The sequence below is a fragment of the Lissotriton vulgaris genome, chromosome 9, assembly GCF_964263255.1.
Source record: "Lissotriton vulgaris chromosome 9, aLisVul1.2, whole genome shotgun sequence".
Classification (NCBI taxonomy): Eukaryota; Metazoa; Chordata; class Amphibia; order Caudata; family Salamandridae; genus Lissotriton; species Lissotriton vulgaris.
In genome coordinates, this window is record NC_141697.1 from 856,458,332 (window position 1) to 856,478,196 (window position 19,865).

Genomic DNA, 19,865 nt, shown 5'->3' on the forward strand with positions numbered 1-19,865 from the left:
TTCTTATTAGTATAGTTTATACTCTAGTATCTTCTTCTCTGTTTTCTTTATAACTCCTTTCTTGAAGTACCTCCATCTCTATATCACAGACTTTCCTTTCTCTTTCTCGTTTTTCTTTGATTGCTTTCTTTAAAGACTTTCTAACATTCCTTCTTTGCATATACAAAAATTGCTAATGCTATTACTGTTACTGGAATTAGTATCTTACCTATAAGTTACCTATCTATTTCTTGAAACCAATGTTTAACAGCTGAAAAACTTCTACCTATTCGCTCAAGAACACCATCAACCTCCAGTTGTACAATTTCCTTATGTAACTCTATAATGTTCGTAATGTACTTTTCAATATTCTGACTTTTGTCTGGAATGTAGGTACAACAGTGTTGCACCTTCAAAATTCCACAAACTCCTCCTTCTTTTGCCAAAAATATTTAAAGAGCAAGACGATTTTGCATCACCATAGCTCTCATAGCAATCATTTTGGTTTTTACCATTAAGAATCCTCCTGCTGTGTCTGTTGACAATCGGTCTACTATTGTTGACAGTTCTCGAATTCTATTTTCATTAAAAGATATTGTAATTTGTAATTTGTAATTTGTAACTGGGTTTTGTATCGCGCCAACTCACCGACAGGTCTCAAAGCGCTTCTGACCAGGTACAGCAACAAGAAACAAGATGAAAGTATAGCAATGTCTAGAGATGGCGACCTAATTACTGGGATGTAAACGCGTCTTTGAAGAGTAAAGTCTTCAGGGATTTCCTAAAGCGGAGAAGCGGATATTCTGCTGGTATCAGTGCTCCAAACAGATCACCTATTATTTCTCTACGACTTAATGGTTTACCTATCTCATGCATTCCATTTGTACCTCTGTCTACATGAAAGATTTTTGGGAAAACCAGATCCACGTAGCAAGTCCTGTACTAATGGTCCGGTAACTTATAGTAAGCCTTGATCCCACATATAAAATTGATTCCAGGAAAAACTGGATAATTTCCTCCTTTAAATCCCCATCCCCTTATTATGCGATAGGTGTCTTCACATTGACTGGCTCCCACAAAATAATTGTCATACATAGTGTTATCTCTTCTAATACAGAACTTTCCCATCAGTGGAGCATCTATATTTATAGCTACATTCACATTTCTATCATCAAGATTTTCATCCTCAGACTCCCAATATTTTGATTTTGAATGCTTAACTTTTTCTGCTTGTTTATAAGCAATCCTTCTTTCCTGAACCATATCTAAAAATGCTTTCTCTTCACTCCTCATTTTACAGGTTAAATTGTTTTTAAAGGCACATTCGTGTGACAATTCATCAATTTCTAAGAAAAATTCTCCAATCACCTTTGCAGGCTTCCCTTTATTCATAAAATGTACCACTTTCAATCTTGCAAAATGTATCGTCTGAATTTGAATAATAATACTCGAGTTTTCCTGTCTCATAAAACAAACTTGCAATTACACTACACGTAACTCTATATGTAAGTGGAAGATGGTGATATGTCACCCCTTCTGAAACAGATGCAGGCAACTTTACACATACGTAACAATCACTTGCGTCCATGGTCCTAACATATTCAGATAACAATCTAGAAAATGTTTTTCTAGTATAGTCACTAATAGACCTATCCTGATGCATCTCTGGTTTGTACACAGGTGGTTTGTCAGTCTTTGAGGCAACATTCTGCACATTCAAAGTCACATTTGATTTCAACTTTGCTAAATTTTTATGAAAAGGAATAACAATAGCTAGAATCAACCTATTAGCATTAATAATCCAGTGCGTAATGAACACATTCTACACCATTTTCTAAAAATAGAACATTTTGTTTTATGTTCATTGTTAACCATTTTTTTTTACACCAATTTTTCTAACAACTTTTCTTGGAACATTTGTCTTCTACAAAGTTCTCCCTTTGTCAGGAGTTCAGGGGTTGTCTTTACCATATACTCTTGATCAATTATCACGTTTCTGTATTTCAGTCTTTTACTCACTTTTCCCAATTGGCTTTGGGCAATACACGTTCTCTTGGCTACTATTTACTTCTTCGATAGGAGGTAATGTTATATACATCCATTCAGGTGATTTGTATTTCTGGTTTGGTCTTTTCACTCTTTTTGGCCTTTGAACAACTTCTATTCATTTTCCCAATGACTCTCTTTGACTGGTTATTTCATTCACTTGATCTTCTGGTTGTCTTGCTTTGTTAACCAGTTAAAATCTTAGTCCATCATTCTCTTTAGGCCAAATATCTCCTTTACAAATTCTTTTTGTCTTTGGTTCTGTGGTGTTATGTTCCACTCTCCAAGCTCTTTTCCTTGAGCTCTTTCTCAATGGAGCTTCGTCTGCACTGTCATCAGTTTCACTTTCAGTATCTTCGATAGTTTCATTTATGACAAACTTTATAATGTATTTTTCTTTTTCTGAGTCAGTTTTCTCTTTTGACAGTTCTTTCACTCTGTTAGGAACATCTCCATAACTAGTACTTGGAATCTCATCCTTGTCGTGAGTTACTTCCTTCTTTCCAGTGTCAGGATTTTGGTTCCTGCTTTCAGAGCTTTCAGACTGTTCTTCAATAATCTCTTGACCACCAGTTTTATTGTCTCTTTGCTCAGTGTCTTTACTGGTGTCTGTCTATACCAAATCTCGATTTTCAGGTCGATCTTCAGAATTTGGCACTTCAACAGTTTCTCCTTCTCCTTCAGATGCAGAGCTAGCTTCTGACACTTCCAGATGTCGACGTTCTTGTCGAGCTTCAGTATCTGGATTTCTCTCTGATTCACCTTCAGAATCAGAATCAGTTGTGCTTTCACCTTCCTCGTTTGGATTCTCGGGTTCAGGTGCATGGATGGTGTGACTAGCATGCACCCATCTCTTTACTCCAGCACATTTAACTGCGGTGGTGCTAGCCAGAATAACCTGTCTTGGTCTCTGCCAACGAGGTACTAGGCAATTTCTTATCCGAAGTTACCTTTATTCGAACCCAATATCCAGGCACTAGATCATGAGCTGGATTTTTCTCTTTCGTGTTTGACTCACTTCCCACCAGATAGAACACAGAAGTTACCACGTCAGATAGATTTTTGCAGTAATCCAGTATGATGTCATCATTAATAGTCAACAGTTTATCAACTGGTACAAAGGCCTGTCTCATAACTCTGCCCATCAAAATTTCATGTGGACTCAATCCAGTCTTTCTGTCAGGTATACTTCTTAAGGTCATCAAAACAAGTGGCAATGCATCTGGCCACTTAGTCCTGTTGCCAAACACATTTTTGCAATTCTGTTTTTAATTGTTCCATTTACTTGTTCAACTACCCCTGAAGCCTCAGGGCTGAAGGCACAATGCAGTTTCTGATGGATGTCCAATGCCTCACAAATCACCTGTAACAGTTCATTCTGAAAGCTTGTGCCTCTATCAGTTTCAATTGTTACTGGAAATCCGCACCTAGGGATAATTTCACGTAAAAGCAACTTTGCAACAGTTAGTCCATCATTTCTCCTTGTGGGGAAAGCCTCCACCCACCGAGAGAACTAACAAATGATCACTAGAACATACCTGAGCCTATTACAAGGTGGAAGTTCTATGAAATCCAACTGCATTCTTGTAAATGGACCTCCCTCCAGTCCTATGGTTCCCAGACTCACAATTGTTTTTCTGTTTGGATTAAACTGCTGACACACCAGACATCTCTAGCACAAGCTTTCAGCAATCATCCTGAATTTGGGATGGTACCACATTCTGTCTAAAAAGACGAAGCACGGCATCTCTTCCAACATGAGCTTGACCATGATACATTCGGGCCATATTTGAGATCATGCTATTGGGCATTACTGTTCTTTCATCTTTTTAAACCCAAATTTCATCTTCCTCTCGCTGTCTGCAACCAGCTTTCAGCCAAATGTTTTTCTCTTCCTCATTAGCTTCTTCCTGCATTTGTCTCACTTACTGCCAAGTCTCAACTACTGTTGTTAGCATTAAAGGACTTGAAACATGCTCTTTTTCTCTGTCCCGATTGATGGATGCCAAATTTCTTGCACAATATTTTGCAATTGAGTCTACGTACCTGTTACCTCTGGTTATGTAATTGTTCCCCTTCTTATGAGCTGCACACTTTACCACAGCAATCTTATCAGGCAATTGAATTGCGTCATTCAACATTCTCACAAATTCGGCATTACGTATGGGGGATCCTGCAGAAGTTAAATAACCTCTTTGGGACCACAGTTGTCCCTAGTCATGGACAACCCCAAATCCATACTGACTATCAGTCACTATGGTAACCTTAATTTCTTTTCCTAGTTCACATGCTCAAATCAAAGCAATCAATTCTGCTATCTGAGCAGAACAGATTCCTTTCAGACAAGATGCTTCCAGGACATCCGCCACTGTACAGACCGCGTATGCAGCACTCAGAATACCGTCATCTGTTCTCAGACATGAACCATCCACAAACATCACATAGTCAGAATCAGGTAAAGGCTCATCGCTAATGTCTGGTCTTGGCTTGGTACAATACTCAAGAACATCTAAGCACTTGTGATCAACTTCATTTCTCACTTCAGTTTCCATTGTATCAGGTAGCAATGTTGAAGGGTTTATGTTAACACATCTAGAGATTGTCACATCATCTGCTCCCAGAATTACCTTTTCGTACTTGGTCAATCTATTGTTGGTAAGGTATTGTGTCTTTGTTCTAGTGAGGAGAATCTCCACAGAATGAGGTACATACACCCTCACAGGAAATCCCATCACTATTCCTTCACTCTGTTGTAGACTTACGCTTGTAGCTGCTACTGCTTTTAGACAACCTGGCAATGCTTTTGCAACTGAGTCCAAAACAGCTGAGAAATATGCAATTGGCTTTCTCAGTTTTCCATGTCTCTGAATTAGTACTGACAATGCACATCCTTCTCGTTCACTGCAGTACAGTTCAAATTCTTTTTCATAGTCAGGCATCTCTAAAGCTGGTTCTTCACATAGGCTTGTTTTTAGCTGTTCAAATGCTTCCATATCAGTTTTGGTCAATACTATAGGGTCTCTGATATCTGCTCTTGTTAATCTCTGTAATGGTTTTGCTATCAGTGAAAATCCACTAATCCACTGTCTACAGTAACCTACCATTCCCAGGAACATTCTTACTTGTCTTTGAGTCTTTGGTGGCTGCATTCCTTGTATCATTTTGATCCTTTCTGCAGTGACTTGTCTGATTCCTTTGGCAATCTTATGACCTAAGTATTGCACTTCTTTCTGACAAAATTATAATTTAGATGGAGACACTTTATGTCCCTCCTCTGCCAAATGATTCAGTAATGCAATGGTATCTGTTACACATGCATCTTTTGTCTTCGATGCCACTAGGAAATCATCAATGTACTGAACCAATACAGACCCTCCAGGCATACTCAAACTTTATAGTGATTTCTTTAGTAACTGATTAAAAATCGATGGACTTTCAGTATACCTTTGTGGAATTCGGCACCATGCCAAAATTCGGTCTCCAAACCGGAACGCAAATATTGGCTGGCTTTCAGGGTGCAATGGAACAGTAAAGAACGCATTACACAGATCAATCACGGTATACCATTCAGCATCATGTGGAATTTAATATAAAATTACTGCTGGATTCGGTACAATTGGACAACATGGGACAACTATCTTATAAATTTTTCTCAAATCCTGTACAATTCTAAAGGTTCCATTTGGCTTTTTCAATCCCATTATCGGTGAATTACAAGGACTGCTCTCTATCTCTCTCAGAATGCCTTGCTCAATCATTTTATCACTGGAGTTATTCCTTCAATTATTTCTGCTGTCATTTTGTACTGAGGAATGTTTGGGTAACTCACACCTTCTTTTATAGAGACTTTTACAGGATTTACATATTTCATTAATCCAATATCTTCTCCTGTGAAATCCCACTCCTCTTCTTTCACTACCTTTTTTAAATCATCAGGTATCTTGTCTCGATCAAACACAGAAAACAACTTATTTTTCTCTGCCTCAATCATTAGCATGGTCATTTTATACAAGCTATCTTCATCTGGGGTTTGCAGTTCTATGCCATCCGGTGAACAATATGTGGCCCAGTTCATTTTACATAAAATGTCTCGTCCTAACAGATTTATGGTGCTACTATCACATACTACAAATTGATGCATGTCTTTGAAATTTCCAATTTCTACTTCAACTGGATGTGTTAAGGAGGTTTTAATCTGTCTATTAGCTACACCTACAACCTGGATATGCTCGCCCGAGAGAGGAAGATTTTGTACTTCCACTGACCTAACAGTAGAACGGGTAGCACCAGTGTCCACTAGGAAAGGTATTTCTACATCCTTCACCTTTCCGTTCACAAATGGACCAGACTGATCTACCTCAAGAGTGGCTCCAAGCACACACTCTTCTTCCTCTCTCAGGCACCATCAGAAACTTTCATCCAACTCACTCCCGCCTTCTTCTTATAACTAATACTAGGGACTCACATTCACTCTGGGCGATCGGTTTACCTGTTCGCCTCTGCTGAATCCTGTCTCTGCACTGTATCTCTGTAGATTTACACTGTGTGGAAGTGGCGGTTGTGCCACCTGACTTTGCTGAGTAACTATCTGTTGCTGTTGTGGTTGCTGTTGAATTACCTCATGCTGCACCTGTGGATTTGTTCTTTTTTAAAAAGAAATTCTTTTAATTTTCTTTGACTATCTGTATTTTTATTCTCCAATTGTGCTACTTGGTGTTCTGCTACTTTTACTTGTGCCCACATGGCTTTCTCTTTTAACTTCCTTTCCTTGGCATCAATCTCTTCGCTACAATATTTAGCTTGCCTCAAAACCTCATCTACAGTATTGGATTGCCATCCTTTCATACTATGCCTAATCATGTCTCCGAATTCTGGTCTTAATCCGTACACAAATCTATATACAAAATGACTCATGTCCTTTTCGCTCAGTTCCTCATATCCACTGTATTATTTAAATACCAACAACAGTCTTTCATAAAATGCATGTACAGATTATTTTGGTTCCTGTGTAGTTCTGTCTATTTTAACCCAATCAGTTTCTTTTGGTGGAATTTTATTCTTCAAAAACATTATTACTTGTTCGTACTTGCGTATTACTCCAGGTGACGGAGCACCTATTACTTTGTCGCGTGGATATTCCTCTCTTGGCCAATTTACAGTTATCTTGCATTCAGTCCACAAATCTGCTGGTACAACTATGTCAAATAATCCATCCAAATCAACCCACAATACCTTTGAAACTTTCACAAATCGGTCTACCTGTCGATACCATTCTACTGGTTTTTCTCTCAACCGGGGAAAATAATTTGTAAATGATAATATGTCCTGCCTGGACCAGGGAACATGTACATATCCTCCTCCAGGTATTTTTCTCATGGGAAATTCACTTATGTCTCTTTTTCCCTACAGGAAATGCTAACGTGGATTTATTATTGGCTTCTTCTTTCTTCTTTGCCCATTTCATTCTCCACTTATTCACATCTCCCCACTTTCTTAGCAGCACAATTAATTATTTTATTTGACTTATTCTTCCAGCTGTATTTATATTTTCAATGTCTTTTTCTGAAAAATCTACTCTATACGACTTCTGCAATGTTTCATATTTTGTGAAATCTATGTTTAATTCACTGGCACATCCTTCCAGCTGATCATTTATACACATGAACATCAGTTCATCATCTTGATAGATAGGCTTATAATCTGTCAGTTCCAATGGTTCCTATAATTAATTCTTCCATGTCTACCTTTAATCTAGCGACATCTATCACTTTGGGTTCATTATCTTTTACTTTTTGGGTTTTAAGCCAATCACTTAATTCTTGTTCCGACGGACCTATCGGGGTTTGTGTTAAATCTATTTTGTCTATACTCTTTTCAGGTGTAGCAGAATCAGATTCTGCTCCAGTTGCATACTTATAAGGTAAACTCTGATTAAAAGTTAAGTCAGGCGGATTTATGTTACTTGCTCATCTAATTTCTGACAAATCTGGGTAAATATTTTCTTTTAACTTTTTCGAACTTTGTTGTAACGGAATGGTCAAGCTTGGCTCTTTTATCCTTTGATTTTCAAATACTGGAATCACAGGTCCTATTGTTACTGGGACTGTTACAGCTTCTATGTTTTTGGTAAGTTCCTGTATCTTCTCTGTCAATTCATTTTTAGAACTTATATACTCAGAAGTACTTGGGTATTCCTCAACTTGTTTTTCTACTCTAGTTACACTTTGTATTTCGTTAATTTGCTTAGGAGTACCGGTAAGTCGGGTTTCTGTCATTGAGGTATTTGGACTATATCTCATTTCTATTCTTTCTGGTACATCTCTTAAATATGAAATTTGTCTTGGGATTTCAGCAATTCTATCTTCTACTGGTGGAAGCACCTGGTTGATAAGGTGGTGGTCTTCTATTTAATATTTCTTCCAGCACCATATCCTCTGAATCACGCTCTCCATAATTTTTCCATTCTATCTCCACATTATTTATTTTCTCAGTACATTTTCGCCCTACTGTGTCTTCCACTAATCTAACCGGATACATCCCATTGTTGTAAATGAATCTCAGACCCTAGTATAAATTTCCCGATTCATGCCCTTATATAGGTATACTTTATCATTTCCTTATATAGGCATAGAAATCATTACCATATTTGGCCTAAACCATACAGCCCAAATACGGCATGGATACTTCCACTAAGCTCCAAGAATTAACAACGTTTTCTTGTAAAAACCCGCCTTCAGTAGCTCGGGACTTCCCCCTGCTTGAATATTAAGTTCTCCTAGAACTCCCAGCGTTTTCCAAGAAATGAGCCTTTGAGTGACGTTATTAAGTCCAAACATGCGTCAAACTCAGCACCTTCAAAGTATAAATATGCCTTGATTTGCCTAAACAAACACACAGTGGTTTGGAGCAGATCGACTATCTACTTGCCCGACGCCCTGCAGCAGCAAGTGCCGAAGGAAGCCAACCCTCCAGCAGACGCACTGCGAGACTCTGTCATTTCTCCTGCCGAGAAATCCAGCTCCAGTGTTTCCAGGCTACCCTTGTGGGTATCTGGGAAATCGAGTCCCGAGAATGAGATACAAGACCTCCTTCATTCTAGAACAAAGGTACGGAGCTGATCAGACCTCTTAGAGAATTATCGGAATCAGATTCCTGGCAGAGAACTCCTAGACTTAAACCTCTCCTCTTATACTCCCTCCCTCTTACCAAACTTAGGTTAGGTACACCGGGGTAGGCGTATTCTAGAAGCACCAGTTGAGTATTTTAGTCATCCTTTTATCAGTGTATGTATTTTATGTATTTTATACATTTTATGAACTTCATGGCTTAGAAACCATAGCATGCTTTTACAGTACTACTTTATAATACTGTGTATTATATGCATTGTACTTCATAGTAAGCTTTACTATTGTAGCAGTTCATTTTCAATGCTTGAGAAAGAAGACTGTTCAATAAATACCTTTTTATTGAAAACGCCCATCTCTATTTCTCTTGCACCTCTGGTGAAACTAAGCATGCATGATTGACTTAGTGAAATAGTTTTCTATTGTTTCCGCGACTCTAGAGATTTGATTTCTTATTCTTGGGAAACAAAGTTGTCATGTTTTATGCGGTTGTCAGAAACTAATCCCTTCTTGTTTATTCGAGAAAGTTTCTAGTGACCTCTGAGCTAACTGGCACTCACAATTAAGTCTAATATAACCGGTAGAGACCTAGTAGACCTCAGTCGTACGTCTAAGCTACAGGATATATTATTCCAATGCGCAGAGCCTATTGGGAATATAGGAACTACACTACATGGCGCCCAACGTTTGGTAAGGCGACAATTTAACGCTAGATACTAGAGTAACTCAGTCGTGCTTTTCACTCAGACCCCCTTTTCCCGTAAAAACTCCAATAGACGTCTGGAGTGGGTGAAAGGGCATAATATCCACCAAAACTTAGTAGGACGAGAATCCTATCTATTAGTTTTTTGTTTAGTCAACGTTGAAGGATACAATGTTCCAAAATATTGTGCACCTAATCTTTGTTTCCTTGAAAATTGTTCTGCAGATCATTTAGTAAATAAAAATGTCGGAGATTGACGACGAAAGGGAGAGAGCTAGAATAGCAACTCAAGCAGTCTTAGATGACCCAACTCTCCAACAAAATGACCCGGATGCTATAATCATCCTGGCAAATATAAGGAAAACCATAACTATAAAATTATAGAAAATGGGGTATCATCGAGAGGTGCTAAAGTTATATTTGTGATAGAGGCACATGAATATCGGCAGACAGAGGTATTCTATTCATGGATTACTTTTCCACAAGCAAAACCAGTAACACAGGAGTTCCACTACTACAAAATAGAGGAACCTCCAGCGGAATACGTTCCTTTTGAGGACTTTGAAATTCCACTAACTTACCAAGAGCATCAGCTCTGGTTTAATGGCGCCCTAAAACATCAAAATCACATTACCAGGCTCGGTCCACTAGGTAGACCAGGAGCTACATGGCTGGTTTTAGCCAGCTATACACCACATCCTGACATTGAAGAAATGTCAGATAGAAAACTTTTAGCTCAGCTAAAACAATTAATAAAAATACATAGACAACTGGTTCAATATGTCATGAGGACTTTAACAGTCCAACCAGTGATAAAAATTCTGCAACACACCCCGTACCAGGGGAACACAAACAAAATTACACCACAGACTATACAGTCAGTCATTGGCAAGTTACCCGCCAAAAGGGAACAAATTCAGTTTTGGCTAGCACAAAAAATTACTCAAATAGAGGCAGTATTCCCCGATAGTACACCTCATGAAAAACACAGAATTCTGACAATCTGTTTACCAATGGGGATTGTACCGCATGTGGAGGACTATGACACTTGGGGTACAGTTTTTGCTTCAATCTACACAAAAACACATGGTGTACCGTCTATGGCGGTAATACCAGACGTTCTGAGACAAATTCAGAATGAATATGGCCCAGAACCAGCCTTAAATCTAGGTATGAAATTACTGAAAGATTTCAAACAGGTCTCAGCTATATTATTAGCTAACATTAGAGGTGACGCAGCATCCATGTCAATCCACCAGAAGTTAAAAGAAACAGATATAGCAGACCAACCATATGAACTTGCTATAATTATTGAAAAATCATATGAAGAATTAGGTAGAGATAGTTTGGGTGGAAAACCATTGAAGCCCCAACTAACTGAAAATCCTGAAAAAACATTTATTAAGAATAATCTCACTACTCCAAAGAAGAAGTGGGAGAGTAATAAACATACTCTTCCTAGAGAAAAATATTCTCAACCCAGAAGAAGGTCTCCCCAACAGAGAGACAAGTCTCCCCAAAGGGAGCCCTCTGAAAAAAGATATAATCTTAGGAATAGGGATAATTTGACAAAACCTGACAGATATCAAGATAATGATACACGTCCCTCTCGATCTTTTCAGACTTCCTCGCAGAAATCAGAAAGAAGAGGACGGTCAGAACACAAGGAAGAGCGCGTCCATTCCAAAGACAAGGAACCCGTTCATCAAAGTAAAAAAGCTCAGTTTTCCAAAAAGAAGGTAGCAAGCATAAAAGTCAGACATGCCGAGGATCTTGAGGACACAACTCAAGAACGGGGAGTGGGCTCAGACAATGCTAGACAGCGCAGCAGAAGTAACCATAGTTCGCAAGATCCTGAAGGATCATCTGGAGACAGTGGACTTGAATGAATGCATTCAGGTTGAAACTGCAGACACCAGGCTTAGTATACCCCATAAGTTATTTGAAGTAACACTCCGGATTGAGGTGGACATAACTAGAAAAATAAGAGCACTCTTTTGAGAGAAGCTCTCTAAGGGCTATGACATTCTTCTAGCTGAACAAGACTGGCCACCTGAATTTGTCAGGGAGTGCCCACATGGCGAAGAGATAATTATGCCAGCCTTTTCCAATCACATTCCAATTCATAAAACATATACATATGCCAGAAAATGGGCAGTAGCCCAAGCTCCAGCATTATATAAAAATCACTCAGGATGGGATGAGGATTCTCCTCACCATAAAATCCAGTTAAAAAACCAGCCCACTGCACAAAGGCAGTACCCGGTTAAGCAAGAAGCTAAAAAACAGGTCAGGGAGATTTTAAATCAACTTGAATACCAAGGGGTGATTGAAACATGCACCTCATCTATGAAAAATCCTTTGTTTCCAGTATCCAAACCAGACAATTCAGTCTAGTATTGGATTACAGACACTTAAACTCTTGTTGCAAAACATTTGCAGTACAAAACTCACACAGTGCAGCACTGATGAATAACATCATGCGCAAAAAATATAAAACGACATTAGATATTTCAAATGGATTTTTCTGTCAAAATATTGCACCAGAAAGCAGGCATGTGACCGCTTTCTCAATATTGGGGACAAAACGACAATTTTGTCGTCTCCCCCAAGGATTCAAGAATAGCCCAGGGTTATTTTCAGCATGAGTAACGGAGTTACTCCAAACGTACGATGATGAGGCATTATCTTATGTCGATGACATCTATCTTACAGATGACGACTTGAAAAGGCACTTAAAAGAGTGAACACCATAATACTTGGGTGCGCTTCTGAGGGGTATAAATTCAATTTAAAAAAATCAAGAATTGCCCACCTCAATGTCATATTCTTGGGATATGAGTTGTCAAGTGAAGGCAAAAGCTTAGCAGCAAACTTTCTAGAGAAATGTGCGCTGCTCAAACCTCCAAAGACGCTGAAAAATTTACAGTCAATTCTAGGTTTCCTGAATTTTGGAAGAACTTACGTTCTGAATTACGCAGAGAGGGTTAAACCTCTCTACAAATTAATCAAACCTGAATTTAAACCATCACATTGGACTCAAACACACACAGAAATTTTGCGTTCAGTCCAAACAGACATGTTAGCAAAAACTAAACTAGACACACGCGAAAACGCACGTAACCTTGTAATCCGAGTCATCCCAGGAAGATGCGGATTCACGTACCTAACCTTTGATGAAGGAGAAACGGTACCAATAGCTTCCAAATCACACTTGTACACACAAGCAGAAATGAAGTTCACTTCTACAGAGAAAATTCTGACAGCGGTTCAAACTGCTGTAGCAAAAGAGATAGCTATCGCACAGGGTAAACGCATAATGATCGTTACACCTGTACCTGCCTTAGAGGCAGTGACCAGAGCAAGCATTCCTAATTCAAAAGCTCTATATCCGAGATGGATACAATGGGTTAACTCTCTTGCTGCAACAGACGTCCAATACTTTTTTGACCCTAGTCTAAAGAACCAAAGAATTTCTCCAATATGAACATGAATGTCCTCTGCTGACCGAAATTTTTCCTCTTGAACATTATGGTTGTATAATATATACAGATGGATCAGCACAGCCCGCAATTGGGGATAAACAAACCTATAGTGCTGGTTGCGCAATTGTTAAAGGTCGCTGGCGCGAAGGCAAATTTAGACCTATGGTCACAAAAACTCAATCACTCGGAGACTGTACAGCTCAGCGAGCTGAACTACAGGCTTTCAAGATGGCGCTTGAAAATACCGTTCGCGAATTCCCCACACTCATAGTGTGCGATTCGTAATACTGCGTCCAATCTTACAATGAGTATCTGCATAACTTGGTTCAAAACGGATTCAAAGACGCTAAAGGTGGCACAATCAAGCATAAGTTGCTTTGGGAACAAGTAGTTCTTTTTCAGAAAGAACTACAAAAGACTCACGTGATACATACACTGAGTCATTAGCGTGATGGCGTTCACGTTGAGGGAATTCATTGGCTGATGATGCCGCGAAGGCAGTTGTGCAAACGGCTTCCGTAGCTGCTATAACCCGGTCAAAAACAAAAATAGACAGCGAAATAATGCAAACTGTCACTGCTACAATAAAAAACAGTGGTAAGACACTCCCGAAAGGCTTTCCAGTAAAATACTCATATATAACTGATACAAACTATGTTCCTTTTGCTCGAATCCCTGGAGTGGGGGATAGGGCAATACCAAACATGGAACACAGGTTAGGACTAATCATTGCAGCACATGAAGGGCTTGCTTCTGCACACACAGGTGTTTCCGCCACGGTATCATTATTAAAACAGAGATACTGGTGACCACGCATGAGGAAACAAACTAGAGACTATGTACTGGAATGTGAAATCTGCCAGAAAATGAAAGTCTCTACAGTGAAACGCACTGCACAAACGCCACTTTTAATTTCAGATAAACCACTAGCCTGTGTTTATCTGGACCACTGTGGTCCCTTAACACGGGATGGCAACTATAAATATATAATGGTCGCAGTGGATTCCTGCACAAGAGTTATTTGGTTATGGCCCCAGCGCTCGGCCGACGCCAGAACTGTTATAAAGGATTTGCGAGTCTTTATCGGCATATACGCAATAGGCACGCTACATTATGATCAGGGTCCTGCGTTTAGCTCTCGCGCTTACAAAGAGGCCATGGTTAGTTTGGGCGTTGCATTGCGGTATTCTAGTCCCTTCCATCCTGAGGGTAATGCGGTAGTGGAAAGAAAAAACTGTGGCATAAAGCAATCCATAACAGCAAGGTATTTGGTTCGGGTAATGGGTGGGTCAAACATCTAATAAGTGTCCAACGTAGTCTTAACAAACTGCCAAGAAATTCTCTGGGGGGAATCACTCCTTATGAGCTACTGTTTGGTACTAGAATGATAATCGAGGATCTCGATTGTCAGACTTCAGTGGTAAAACAGAAACCCTTTGATGTCAAAGATCGTTTGGCTGTCTTATAGGACTTAAATGAAACAAGAAGAAGTCTGAGTAACACAACACAAAAGCCAATAGCCACTGAAGATAAACCACCTGTCCCAGCAATACCTGTCTGGATTCCAAAGATTGGGGATCTAGTCAGGGAAAAGATAGCGGTGAAGAAGGAATTTGGGCCTTCTTACAGAAAAGCAGTACCTGTCTTAGCAATCCAAGGAACAAGATCAGTAGTACTACCTCCCCCTTGCTGGTAAAAAGGAGAACCGAGTCGTGTGCATCAACCTGGTAAAACCACATGTGGCCAAGGGGACTCCCAATATGTAGCAGACAGCCAAATCTTGCTACAATCCAAGAGGTTCAAACTGAAAGACTTATCACCTTTGATAAACCTGCAGTAAGAAAAGAAGGACTATGCAAGAAAAAGCAATGGAACTCGTGCCTCTTGAGACCCAAATTTCTGTTCGACCAGAAACACCAGTCTACAATGATGTATCATCTGAATACACTAACATGACAAAGGAGAAATCAGTTCCAGCGATTTAAACAAACCCCGATGCCATTCAAACAATTGACAGAACTGCATCTGGATATTTCATCAACTTTGATAACTTTTCTGAGGATCCAAGTGAACCTGAAGAAACAACAACAAAGAAAACTCTCAAATAAAAAATGACAGGACTTTTTCATGAACTTGAAAAAATATATCCGGTTTCACCATGGACTGAATTTTGGATTGGTTTAGGTGCATTTTTCCTCCTGCTCTGGCTAATATTGATTTTAAACCTGGGAGAAATGATAGATGGAAAATACAGTACAATGGACACAGCAAGTCAGAAAATCAACTTGGTCCGAAAACCACACAAATCATCACATGTTGAAAAAAGAGAACTGTCATCAGTAAACATCACAGCCATCCCTATACCAGCAGGTATAATTTGGGATAGAACTGATTATGATATCTATGGTCCGGTAGAGATGCTGAGGATTCCACATCAGTTCAAGGTTTCTGTGAATGACTTTGTAACACCCAGCAGATTCTCTGATGATTGGAACTTTGAGACAATTAATAATATAATGTCAGATTTCGAAATGTCTGCGAAACATACTAAACATGACTATTTAGAAGGGTCATCAGACTATGAACAAATTTATTGTTTTAACCATTTTGGTCATCACTATTTGCACAAATCTGCAAGCCCGAGAAACGTTTCTATATATAATCAATGGGAACATTGTCCAACACCACAAAAAGGCAGCTCTAAAACATTTCATGAAATGTTTCCTTAATTTTCAGGGTTTAATGTTACAGATCCAAAAACGTTTTATTTCAAAAATGCAAATAAGACAGGATTGAAAACAATGTTGACTAATACCAAACAAATGTATTCTGCAAACTTTTATGCTAAGTTGTCCACATACGACTTCTGGAAAGACAACATCGAGACAAAAACTGTCTGGGGCACAAAAGAATGGCAGGTGCAAGGTCTGGAAGCTTTATTCAGAGCCTGCATTATACCTGAACAAATAATGTTTTTAAATGACACTATGCAACAAACCTCTTGTCTTGGCATAGCAAAAATGAAAGATTTAAATAAACCGTCTATATCAAAGCCCATACCTGAAAATAACAAAACTACAGAAGGGGAGATAGACGTACAATATGTTTTCAAATTGATCAGAACTAGTCCTAATTGGAAAAAATGGTTAATCTGGCCCACAGACACCAATAACTGTCAAGATAGATTCCTGAACAAAACACAGGGTTTCATTCTTAACAAGCCAGATCCAAGATACTCCCAGAGACAACATCCAGGGATAGTAACAAGTTCATATAGTGTAGGGAAACTATGCCTTGAATGGCTTAAAACTTCTACACTTCCAGAAATTAAACAACACTTGACTTTACTTAAAGAAAGCAATGATTTGCGAGATTTCTTATTGGGACCTCGCAAACCATGGCAAAAACGTTTCATATACACCGGTATATATGCTGCGTACGAGGCTTAAAAAATAACACAATTAAAAACTGCAGAAAGAATACGAGAAATTGATCATATTAACTTGGAGAAAGCTCTCTCTGTAGTGGACAATGGCTTAACTACTCTGTCCTCCAGAATATATTCATTGGACAGCATTGTATCCTCTGCAATTGACATAATGAAACAAGACTTGCTGATGTTACAACATGGCCAGTCTCAATTACGTTCTATAATGCAACTAGGCTGGACATTGCAAAATCTGCGCTCAGGCTACGTGCCATGGAGGCTTATCAGCACAACGTCATTGTTTACTGGGTTTAACCTTACAGATAAACCAATCTTTATGGCACAAAGAGGAGCAGACTATACGGTGCTGAGCATTGAAAAACTGGAAAGATTACCATTGACAGTTTCTGAGAAACCTGTAATAGAATGGATAATTCATGGCACCATCATGATTCCAGTGACGATTTTCCAGTTTCAGTATTGTCTACAGCATATACCAGAAGGCCTGTATGAAAGGTTGGGTAAAGAATACATTAAGTCAACACGGATTTTACCATATACACACAGTTGTTGGAATAAGGGGAAAGAAGTATTCCTTAGTGGGAAATATTGTAAAAATTCACTGAGTGGTACACTTCTGTGCCAGGGTATTAATTTACACGGAGCCTGCGATTGTTCTGCGAATAACCTTTCATGCCACCTGCACGTACTCCCTCCACACTAATAGAACCCATTTTCAGGCAGCTATCCAATGGCAGTTACGTTATATTAAATGATCCCAGCTGCTGTGGCATGGTGCCAGGAAAAGTTTATCTGGTTACTGTGTCGTCCATGGTCACTTGTTGTATGCAAGTCTTGTATCCAGCTCGCAAGTCAGACAGTCAGACGGCAATATGGCTTTCATTGAATGTCTTTTCTATACGAATTGATACTTTAAGCAGACTAAAGTCTATTCTTTTGCAAAAATCTATGCCACTGACATCATCAAAAGAAACGTATGATCTGCAAGTTGCAAGGACATCTGCAGAGATACATGCATTATTATCAACAAACTGCCCTGTACATTTTGCAGAAATGTTAAGTCAAATCTTAAACATGTCTGATACCAGTGGCATCGCACATGCATTCAAGGCGATTTTTTCAGGACTGTTAGCACCATTTGAAGCAGTCCTCTGCATTTTCCCAAATTTCGTGCACTTTGTGTTCGGTGGCCTGCCTCTCATCTTGGGACTCGTAGCAGGAATACTATTTTTTTTTTTTCTGCTCCGGTATGACAAGTCCAGTAACCGGTGATACCCAGAACCTCATGGAACAGATGGTCCGTGCCCAGAGGTATCGTGAGAGGATAACACAGATTCGCGGATGGGGTCGTTTAAGAGATCTGAATACGACATAGCTTCTCTCGTTCAGACCAATCTGGCAAGATTGCATCTTACCTGTTCTACGAGGCCTGCTTTGCGGAGAGGAATGCATGTTAGACATTTGTCTTACACTTCCATCAGTCCTGCCATCGGATGTCAACGCCTTGCTAGGTCCTGTAACGGCTCATGCATTGTGTTGCCCCCAACGGCTACAGATCCTGATGACGGCATTCATTGAGATCTCACCAGTACGTCTAACTGAGGGTGAGGTACGAGAAACACCAGGGACACAGGTACCATCTGATATGACCATTGCTAACGCGGCAACAAGCGCTGACGGCAATGCTTCTCATCTATGCACATTTGATCTGCTGGATCAAGTGGTTCCACTTTCACTTACTTTGGTAGACGATTTCTTTGCCAGCCTAGACGACTTGATGTTTTCTCCTGACACCGAGAATAACTTTTGAGCCATGCACACAGTGTTCTCTGAACTCTGAAATTCGGCCTTCATTTTTTCAAAACAATGACTTCTAACATTTGGAACTATATTTCCACAACAAAGTTGTAGTTTTTCTCTCTTTCCAAAACATTGAACTTTTGGCACAGACTAATCTGCTTAAAATAGAACTATTCTTAGAGAACAAGTCATCTTTGAAAACTGGCTAAAAGAATTATTTAGGCCTCATCCCTATTAATAGTAAGATTGCTATGACATGTTATGTTATGAAATGATCTCGACTTTTTCTTCTGTATTCAAGAGACATTATCATAAATGTAATCTCATGATTCTTTTTCAAATTGCATAAAGCAGACTAAAGACTGTATGCTTAGAAATGTTTCCCTAAAGTATATTGTGTACTGTAGAAAATGCTAAAAATATTTTTTCTGTATACCGAGTTCAAATGCATTCTTTGTATTAGGGTGGGATTGTAAACACTAGCTTTAGATATGTTCAGTGCTTGCTAGGTTAGCTTTATTGAACTTAATATCCATGGAGTGGGTGTTGTAAATGAATCTCGGACCCTAGTATAAATTTCCCGATTCATGCCCTTATATAGGTATACTTTATCATTTCCTTATATAGGCATAGAAATCATTAGCATATTTGGCCTAAACCATACAGCCCAAATACGGCATGGATACTTCCACTAAGCTCCAAGAATTAACAACGTTTTCTTGGAAAAACCCGCCTTCAGCAGCTCGGGACTTCCCCCTGCTTGAATATTAAGTTCTCTTAGAACTCCCGGCATTTTCCAAGAAATGAGCCTTTGAGTGACGTTATTAAGTCCAAACATGCATCAAACTCGGCACCTTCAAAGTATAAATATGACTTGATTTGCCTAAACAAACACATGGTGGTTTGGAGCAGATCGACTATCTACTTGCCCGACGCCCTGCAGCAGCAAGTGCCGAAGGAAGCCGACCCTCCAGCACACGCACTGCGAGACTGTCATATCTTCTGCCTAGAAATCCAGCTCCAGTGTTTCCAGGCTACCCTTGTAGGTATCTGGGAAATCTAGTCCCGAGAATGAGATACAAGACCTCCTTCATTCTAGAACAATGGTATGGAGCTGATTAGACTTCTTAGAGAATTATCGGAATCAGATTCCTGGCAGAGAACTCCTAGCTTAAACTCCTCCTCTTATATTCTCTCCCTCTTACCAGACTTAGGTTTGGTACACCGGGGTAGGCATATTCTAGAAGCACCAGTTGAGTATTTTAGTCATCCTTTTATCG

General features: G+C 39.4%; 1 protein-coding gene across 3 annotated transcripts in view; it reads left to right on the forward strand.

The window, feature by feature from the left end:
- Positions 1-19,865, forward strand: part of LOC147692367 (cytochrome P450 2G1-like) — a 518,353-nt gene that overhangs the window by 253,359 nt on the left and 245,129 nt on the right. The window lies entirely within an intron of this gene.